Here is a 10,090-nt window from a genome sequence, read left to right as displayed (position 1 = left end):
ACTTAAGGAGTGAGATGTAACTACAGGGGCAAAACGGTAATTTGGCTACAGCTGTACTTATAAGCATTTGTGAAGGTCATCGTACTCATAGATTGGTTATATCCGATGGACACAAAAATATATCTGTTGGTAGAAGAGTTTTAGCTGTTGGTCTTTAGTGGAATGTTTGACAATTAACGGATGGTGGATCTCGTGGCTAAAGTGTTTAGTTAGCTATTCACGGACCGTTGGAGCTTCGAGCCACAGGTCATTAGGTCTCCTGGGTAGCTTGGATAAAGTCAAGAACCATGTGTTTGGGTTAATTTGAAATTTTCAAATTGACAAGAGGAAGTTCGATTATGTATGATATAATTGGACTGGTTAATTTTACTGATATAATTGGCTAAATGTATGAGATACATTATTTCGGAGGAAATTAGATATAAATATGATTTATATCATGTAGGGGAGAAAATACTATAGTAGATATATGATATAAAACTATAGGATATAAATATGAATATGATTATATTTATAATTAAATTAATTGATTAATTATTTTGATAATTAACCGATTGATCCACGTTCGGACGTGGGAAATGGGGCTGCGAAGGTTATGGTAACCGGTGGATTAAAACCATGAAAATCGTTTTCCACTTCATATTTAATGTTGCATTCGTATTCGCCGTGCCCAAAAGAATCCGTGAAGCGATTGCGAGAGCCTAATATGATAGAAGCTCATTCGTCTAAACGATCTCTACTCCGCATTTCTCTAAAACGATCGTATATATTTTTTCTAACACGATCGTATCAGTTTTTCCTTAACGATCGTATTATTTTTTCTACACGATCGTTCAGTTTTTTCCTAAACGATCATGTAGCTCTACTATAACGATAAACATTTCTAAAACGATCATGTGCTCCTTAGCGGATTTTTCATCTCCACTTGCTTATCGTCTACAACGGCTTCTTCTCCTCTGTTCCTCTAAACAAACTCACAGAAGCCCACTCTTTAGGTTTTTGATGCCTGAGGATACCTGGGTTTCTCCTTGTGGTGGTGTTGTCCCCGCTTGCATTGTTTGTGTACGCTCTGATCGTACTGTTGCAAATCGACATATTCAATCGGGTGGTGGTAGATCGTGGGAGGTGTTTCCGGCTGCTTTGGGTTTCACACAACGAAGAAGTCTTCATTTGGTATGAACTTTTTACTTGTGTTTTATTGTATTTTAGCATGCTGATAATGAGTTTTTTAGCAATAAATGTAATGTTTTGGAATTAGTCGTTTTGGTGTTTCGATCAATGTAAAATCGGAGCGATCTAAGCCCGCTCATGGACTTCAGTATGAGATCCTTTAGGTTCCACCTCAAGAGTTGAGGGAACCTGACGTGTGGGAGGGTTGTGAACCCACCCTTCGCTATCTGGGTTTTCATGGAAATTCTTGCTATGTAGCAGATGGTGAACATTGACGGATCCATTGTCTTATAAGAAGGCAATGGAAGGATGTTGACTGGGATGAATGGGTCAAGGCCATGAATCTTGAGGTGACATTTTTATATTGGTGCAGCCCGAGGGATTCATAGCCCAAGGCAAGAGCAAAAAGTTTGCAAACTGAATCGGTCTATTTATAGACTGAAACAAGCGTCTCGATCTTGGAACATACAGTTTGATACTGCGATCAAATTATATGGCTTTGACCAAAACGTTGATGAATCTTATGCCTACAAAAAGATCATCAACACTTCAGTAGTCTTCTTAGTGTTATACGTAGACGATATCCTACTCATTGGGAATGATTTAGGTCTATTGACTGCAGTTAAGAATTGGCTAGCGACCCAATTTTAAATGAAAGATTTGGGAGAGGCTCAGTTTGTTCTTGGTATACAGATCTTTTGGGATCGTAAGAAAAAAATGCTAGCATTGTCTCAGGCATCATACATTGACAAGATGTTGCCAAAGTACACGATGCAGGACTCCAAGAGGGGCCTACTACTATTCAGGGAAGGAGTCACTTTGTCTATGAACATATGTCCTAAGATGCCTCAAGAGGTTGAGGAGATGAGATGGATCAATCTAAACTAGGCCATTTTAATGTTGCTGACCCGTTTATGAAGGCTCTCATGGCTACAGTGTTTGAGGGCCACCTACGGAGCATGGGAGTACAGGATTGCCCGCTGCTGCACTAACGCTTGTGTTGTTAATATATGATATTTATTTCACATCTTATAATTTGCTCAGTTACTTGTTTTATTTGCTTTATCACAAACAAATAAACATAAAATCCCTGGTTATCTGTATGTGACTCAAGCATATATGTGGTGACATACAAGTGGATCATGTCTTGACCATTCATAGTTAGAAAGGTATTTGAGCACAGCACGGTTGAATTATCAAATGATGACGGAACTAACATATTCAAAGTTAATGGGCAGCGAGTAAAAACATATCATGGAGAAGGCTAGCATCACCAAGTCAACTCCGTGGGACTAAGGAACTTTGAATAAAGAAGGAAGTAGGTGGTCCCTGCGCTATCAGACGATCGAAATTCATCAGGGACGCAAGTTTTGGGAATCATGGTATCTTCAACTTTTCTCTCTACTCTGAATTTTCATTCCACTATATCTTTTCAGCTGTTTATCTATTCTATAATCTAAAAAAAAAAATGGAGATTGCGGTAAAAGAATTTTGTTTTGTTTAAAATCATTTGACCCTCTCACTGTTTTTCTTGCAACGATCGAGGCGTAGGATTGCGGAGGTGTTACACGAAGATGCAACTTATCCTATTCCATCACTGCAATCCAAAGAAGATAGATCGCACAAAGAAGGATGCATCAACACACAATGTGGGCGACAATGCAAATTTGGGGGTTTTATTCTTCCTTAACTTTATTTCAAATTTTGCACTATCGCATCACTTTTTTATTTTAAAAGTTTTATCACCACATTTTCTTTGACTACCGCAATCATTTAATATTGATAAATTTAGTGAGTCGCCGCATGAGTTCTTTGCCAATTATGATTTCAATGATGAAACACATGCTTCTATTTTTTTTTCATATATAACTAGAACCAACTTAATCTTAGAAAAGTCATCTCATGAAAAATTTCTAGAAGTTAGAGGTCTGCTAGCTTTTCTTTCAAACTCTCTTTACGTAGCCTCCTAAGAACATCACATGACTTATTTCAATATTTTGGCAATGGGACATTGCCACATTTTAAATTTGGGGGTGAGGTATTATTTTCAACCTTGCTTTTTTTAGCTTACAAAAAAAAAAAAAAAAGGAAAAAAAAAATTCTTAAGAATAACAACTCCACTGTCAACGCAATGGGAAAACCCGTGTTGATAAGAGTTAAGTTGTAAATGGCACTTACCTTAGTTGGATGTCCGCATGACACACATGGGGGCAAGCCAAAATGAAAGTAAGTTGCTAGTATCAACACATAAATACAATGACCGCAACTCTGCTGCCAAGAAGGTATGAGTTTAGTTTGAGAAAGAGCGCATTACTCGTAGTTGGATGTTCTTGCATGACACACGTGGGGGCAAGCCAAAACGAAGGCAGGATACTTGGATCAGCGCAAGGTCAAAATAATTAATAATGTCAAGAAATATGCAAGGATAAAAATCATTTCACACCCTGGTGGAAAAGTTTTCTTTTTAAAATAAATCATGCGATGTCCCGGAAGTTATTAAAGTCCTTTTGAAGGTTAATCTTGTGGTCCCTAGGTCTTCCAAATATTTTCAGAGGAGACTTGAGGAAATTTTGGTGTATAGGATTGAAATGAAGTATCCTTGAGAAATCTAGGAAAAGAGAATTGCGGTCGACTTGTTAAAGGAAATCTTTAGCTTATGCTTGAGGACAAGCATTGTTTAAATTTGGGGGTGTGATAACGGGCAGAAATGCACGTTATTACAGTGCTAAGTTCTTAAATAGTGTTGGCTTGTGTTGATAAAATATGTTAGATTGTGTCCAAAAAGTATTAGGTTTATAACATTGCGGTCGCATGCGTTCATCACATAGGAACAGTTAACTTTTTGTGTTTGCATGTAGAATATGCATTGACGCAAGGCGAAAAGTGCGATCATAAGAGATCAATGGACGAGCATAGCATTACCACAAGGCTTTGTGGTGATTTATGTTCGCAAACATCTACTCAAGAAGGATTGCCGCATAGAGTCGACGCAACTTGGTGGGCACATCTGGGTGAAAGGCATAATTAATCACGATGGGACAAAAAGCTAAAGACGATCGAATCCGAATTAAGTTGACAGCCGCTAACGATAACAAGTACATTCAGCTTTTCTGTGACAAATATTCAGCGCATCAGTCAGAGAATTAAAGCCATCCCATCCGTGAAATCATAAAAGAGAAGCCGCCCTTCATCCCGAAGCTCTATAAATACCAAAGACATCCTTCAGAAAAGGGGTTCGGTTCAATTAGCTCAGCCCATCTTTGTTCATAGTTTTTCTTTTATCTTGAAGAAGGCGGAGCAAGAGAAGAGTAGAGACGCCGAAAGATTGCTCAGGGCAACTCGAGAGAGAACCTGGAGGCATAAAAGCAGAGAGCGGGCTGACTCTCGCGAGAGCGAGATTATCTTTTGAACACGAGTAGAAAAGACAGTGTAAAAGCCTGGGAAGCAAGATATTACTACCAGGCTCTTTATTCTCTTCTTGAAATCTTATTTTGTACTTCATCTTTATATTTATACAATGGAAGTTCTTATTCTACATCTGTTCACTCTCTTAGCACGCATGAGTAGCTAAACTTGTTGAATGGGTTGAGAAGAACTAAGCTAACATGACCTAGGATGTTCATTGCTTGCGATTATCTTGTGTTATGCTGTACCAAACATCCCTTTAGAGCTACTAGAGAGAGAGTCTAAAGAAAGAACCTAAGACTTGAGAGAGCTAGGTTAGAATCTAGACTCGAGAGAGCAAGATTTAAACTTTATGAACAAGAGATAGGGGCTTAGAGATAAGCTCTGTTTTCCAACCTGCATCGCATGCATCCTAGAGATAGGAATGATATTATGTGGTCACCTTATTTTTGTGTGTGTCATTTTGTCATCGCATAAATAAGAATAAAGGCTTATGTTTAGGTCCTATAGACTTATCACATATATCGCATGCGTTCTAGCATTAGAAGCCGTAGAATTCGCATCGAGAGATGGTTTACTATTGTATATGTGTTGTATGATTGCATAGCATGAACGCATCATAGGAAGTGTTAACCGAAACCCTTCTCAACCTGTTCACCGCATACTCATCGTATCTTCCGTTTTATCAACTCTTTTCGAACTCCGCCACATTTGTTTATTTTCATTACTGCAATAAACAAAACCAACAACTATTTGAGTTACCGATTACCGCAAAGTCTTCTTAAAAATTGCCACCACAACCTGTTTTCCTAAGTCCCTGAGTTCGACCCTGGACTTACCAGGAAACTCAGTGGGGTTCACACTTGGATTCCACTGAGAAAACTTGAGTGTTCAACGCATTTTCATCATCGCATTTAATCCATAACTCCACCTCATAAAATAAGCATCAGTGACATATAAGTGGATCATGTCTTGAGTGATAACCAAAATGGTCTATAGTATATGGATATAGGAGGGAAACCTTATTCTGGTAATGCTACAAATGCAGTTAGCTATTCACGCACCATTGGAGCTTCGAGCCACAGGTTCATTATGTCTCCTGAGTAGCTTGGATAAAGTCGAGAATCAGTGTTTGGGTTAATTTGAAATGTTCAAATTGACAAGAGGAATTTCGATTACATATGATATAATTGGACTGGTTAATTATATATGACAATTAACGGATGGTGGATCTCTCTTGTTATTTTATTGTTCATAGCATGCCGATAATTAGTGTTTGTTTGCATAACTGTTTTTTTTAATGTATAATATGTATTTCGGTCACTGTGAGATCGGAGCAATCCGAACGTGCTCGTGAAACTCTTCGGTAAGAGATCCTTCATCATCATGTGTCCAAGAGGGTCCTAGTATGCGTCCCACTTAGGTAGTTTCCAACACTTAGCCCAATTTTACTCCTTTTAGGTCAACTCATGCCTTAAAGCATTTCCAATCCCAAAGCACACCTCAAACACTTAGTCCAATCCCTCTATTCTTCACTATGCCATGAATTCCCACTTCCACTGCATAGTTGGATACTTAACCAAAATTCTTACTTCACCTTGTTAGGTTTCAACCACAAGGTCCCAATACTTGGAATTTTTCATGGCCAATTCAACTTCCTTCCAAGCATAACTCAAACACTTAGTAAATTTTAGCTTCCATAACCTAGCCTTCTCTTCTTTTTAACTTCTTAACTTACGTGGCTACTTGGCTCAGGGTTTAATCTCAGTCAGTGTTTTACAGTGTGGCCAACCGAAACATAATAGACAAACATGCAACAAACCACTTGATAGGCCAAACGCAACAAACAGACAAGGTCGAGACTCAAGGGATCCAAACACAATCGATATCAAATAATGTATAGCATATGTTGATTTAGATTGTTTATTACTCTGCATTATAGATTGTTCATTTTGTAAAGTAAAGTAAGCATTATGATAAATACTTGATACTCGATCCACGTTACACGTTACTTGTTACTCGATCAGCGTTACACGTTACTCATATACACGATTACTCGACAATATTCGGTAAACATTAACTAAAATTAGAATACTCGATAAACGATAAATGTTAAACGATAATCTATGCAAGATACATGATACTTGATGCACATTACTCGATACTCGGTGCATGGTACTTGAGACTCAATGCATTTTACTCGATCCACGATGCATGTTAATCATATAGTTGCTTAATATGGAAATATACATATAGTTGCTTGTAACCTTATAACATGGAAATATAAAAAATTAGATAAACATAATTCGCTCAAAAGAAAAATTACATTTGCTCATATAAAATTCACAAGTTCATACATTTACAAACAATGTCAAAATTTACATAGAAATACCTAATAAAAAAACTGAATTGCCCACAACTTGGCACTACTAATCTAAAATCATGCATTTTATCTTGTCGTAAGCTCTTCATACTCGATTCGGTCATAAAGTATTCAAAGAACTTAAGACAGAATATCCCACAGTCCAGTGTATCTGACTCCTATAGGAAGCCTGTATCGATACAATTCAACTTCTAAGGTCAGGTTTTGTAGTATATAAGTAGCAAAGCTATACCAGTGAAGGGAGAGTGAAGCATAGAGACCCTAGGAATGATACCAAATCACTCGGTGTGATGTACATGGGGAGTGAGTAATAAAAAAGGATGCGTTGAAGGTTCATGTCTATCACCAATATAATCTAGTGTTGCTTGTAGTTGAGTGGGCTATAGATGTAATCGACATCTACCCATCCAGACTAATGTTTAACTTCCAATCCGAGCATGTAATTGAAATACATGTGCTCTTTCTTCCATACTTTAGCAGCTTCTTCACTCGTTTTCTTATATATGGTGTGGAACAAGCTATCTGGACCATATAAGTTCACATGACTCTGCAAAATAAATAACAATAGGTTAAGTGTATATCAATCATGCAAAATCGTACATTAGAATATAAATCATCTATAATACATACCAATATGCCATGTGGAAATGTCGTGAACTGATGAGCACATATCTCCGACCGGCTAATAAACATCCATCGAAGAAACATGAATAAAGAATCGAGAACCTGTAATTTGTAAGTCCAGTCAATGAGTAGAAATAGAAAATAACAAGCATACAAATGTAATAAAGGAAGTTAAGCATACAAATGTAATAAAGGAAGTTAAGCATACAAATGTAATAAAGGAAGTTAACTTACATCATTTTCAACCTAATAATTGTCACATGTTAGCTCCCGGAACAACTCCTTCATCGTGTAATTCATCCTGAAGAGGACGCCTGTACATGGCCAGTCAGGAGCCATATCCACGCAGGGCGACTAGACCATGAACTCATTCATCATGTACTCTAGAATAGCATGATCCTACAAGATGGAATTCACTCCTACCCGCTTTAGAGATGGTAGATAGGTTGCTCCCTTAAGTATTGACTTATAGTCTTGAACAAGGGCTCCCACCCTCTCTATGAGTGAGAATGACTCGATTTATTGGTAGGACTATAAATCATTTATTCGTTAGTGGATCAATAATGAAAACCTAAGGAGCAAGATGTATTACAGGGGTAAAACATTAATTTTGACCCAACTATTAATACAAATGAAGGATCGACTTACTGATTATGGTTAAATCAAGTGGACAAAAATATATCTATTGTGAGGAGAGTGCAACTACTGGGCTTTAGTTGAGTGACCCGATAGTTAACTAATGTTGGTTAATTCGGTTAAAAAAGTTTAGCCAATTAATTTCGGATCATCAGGGCCGATGATCTGTAAGTCTATTATGTCCCTACTAGCTCATAAACAGATCAAACCTTAGAATAACGTGATGAGAAAATTTGAAATGTTCAAATTCGTTTTTGATGGAATTTATAATTATGTATGATATAATTAAAACATTTAATTATTGAATTAAACGAAATTAGACGGTTGGAAAATATTTAAATATGATTTATATATTTAATATAAATAAGGATTCATATAATAAATTGGTGGTTTAATAATTTAATATTTGATATTAAATTAATTTAATTAATTAAAATTGTTTAACTAATTATGTAAAATTAAAATTAATTTCATTATTTGAATTAATTTTAACAGTAAATTTATGAAATTTAGTATTTAATCAAAATTCATTATTAATTTTATTGTTTTTTTAATTAAAGTTGGAAAAAGTGGACTTTTCCCACATATTCCACTTCAATATACACTTATTTATTCCACTTTACAAAGATGTTTTGGTGTCGATGTGATATGCATTAGAGATGCATGTTGAGGTTCTTTAAAAAGAAAATTAATTTTGATTGATTTTTTTATCCATGCAATTTTGGTTGAATCTATGAAGAATGGTTCTACTAAGAGTATAAGGCTGAGATTGAAAACCAATTATGTAAAAAGATTAAAACGCTTCAATTGGATTGAGATGGTGAGTATATGGACCTAGAATTCCAAAACTATTTGATAGAACATGAAATTCAGTCTCAACTCATAGCCCCTGGCACACCTTAGCAAAACGGTGTGGCAGAAAGGAGAAATAGAACCTTGTTGGACATGGTTCGTTCTATGATGAGTTACGCTTGGTTACCAAATTATTTTTGGGGATACGCAGTTGGGACTGTGGTATATATTTTGAACATGGTTCCCTCGAAAAGTGTTTCTGGAACGCCTTACGAGCTCTGAAGAGGACGTAAAAAAAATTTATGTCACTTCAGAATTTGGGTTTGTCCAGCATATGTGTTGGTGCAAAATCCTAAAAAGTTGGAACATCGTTCAAAAGTATGTCTATTTGTAGGCTACCCAAAAGAAACAAAACGTGGTTTCTTTTATGATCTGCAGGAAGATAAGGTATTTGTATCGACAAATGCAACCTTCCTAGTGGAAGACTATGTAAAGAATCATCAACCTCGCCGTAAGCTAGTAATAGAAGAAATATCCAGAGAAACAACAAATGTATCAACAAGTTGTTAGAGCAGGTCCATCAACAAGAGTTGTTGATGAAACTGGGACTTCACATCCTTCTCAAGAGTTGAGAATGCCTCGTCGTAGTGGGAGGGTTGTGCAACAACCTGACCGGTACATGGGTTTAACTGAAGCTCAAGTCATCATACCAGATGATGGTTTAGAGGATCCATTGTCTTTTAACCAAGCAATGAATGATGTGAACAAAGAGCAATGGACTAAAGCCATGGACCTTGAAATGGAATCTATGTATTTCAAATCTGTTTGAGATCTTGATCAACCTGAAGGGGTAAAACCCATAGGTTGCAAATGGATCTATAAGAGAACGAGATCAAGCTGGTAAGGTACAGACCTACAAATCTAGAGTTGTAGCAAAAGGGTTTACCCAAAGAGAGGGGGTAGATTATGAAGAAACCTTCTCTCCAGTTGCCATGATAAAGTCTATTAGAATACTCGTCCATAGCCACATTTTATGATTATGAAATATGGCAAATGGATGTAAAGACAACTTTTTTGAAT

The sequence above is a fragment of the Benincasa hispida genome, chromosome 4, assembly GCF_009727055.1.
Source record: "Benincasa hispida cultivar B227 chromosome 4, ASM972705v1, whole genome shotgun sequence".
In the NCBI taxonomy this organism is placed as follows: Eukaryota; Viridiplantae; Streptophyta; class Magnoliopsida; order Cucurbitales; family Cucurbitaceae; genus Benincasa; species Benincasa hispida.
The sequence above is the reverse complement of the archived record's forward strand: the minus strand, read 5'-3'. Positions refer to the sequence as shown.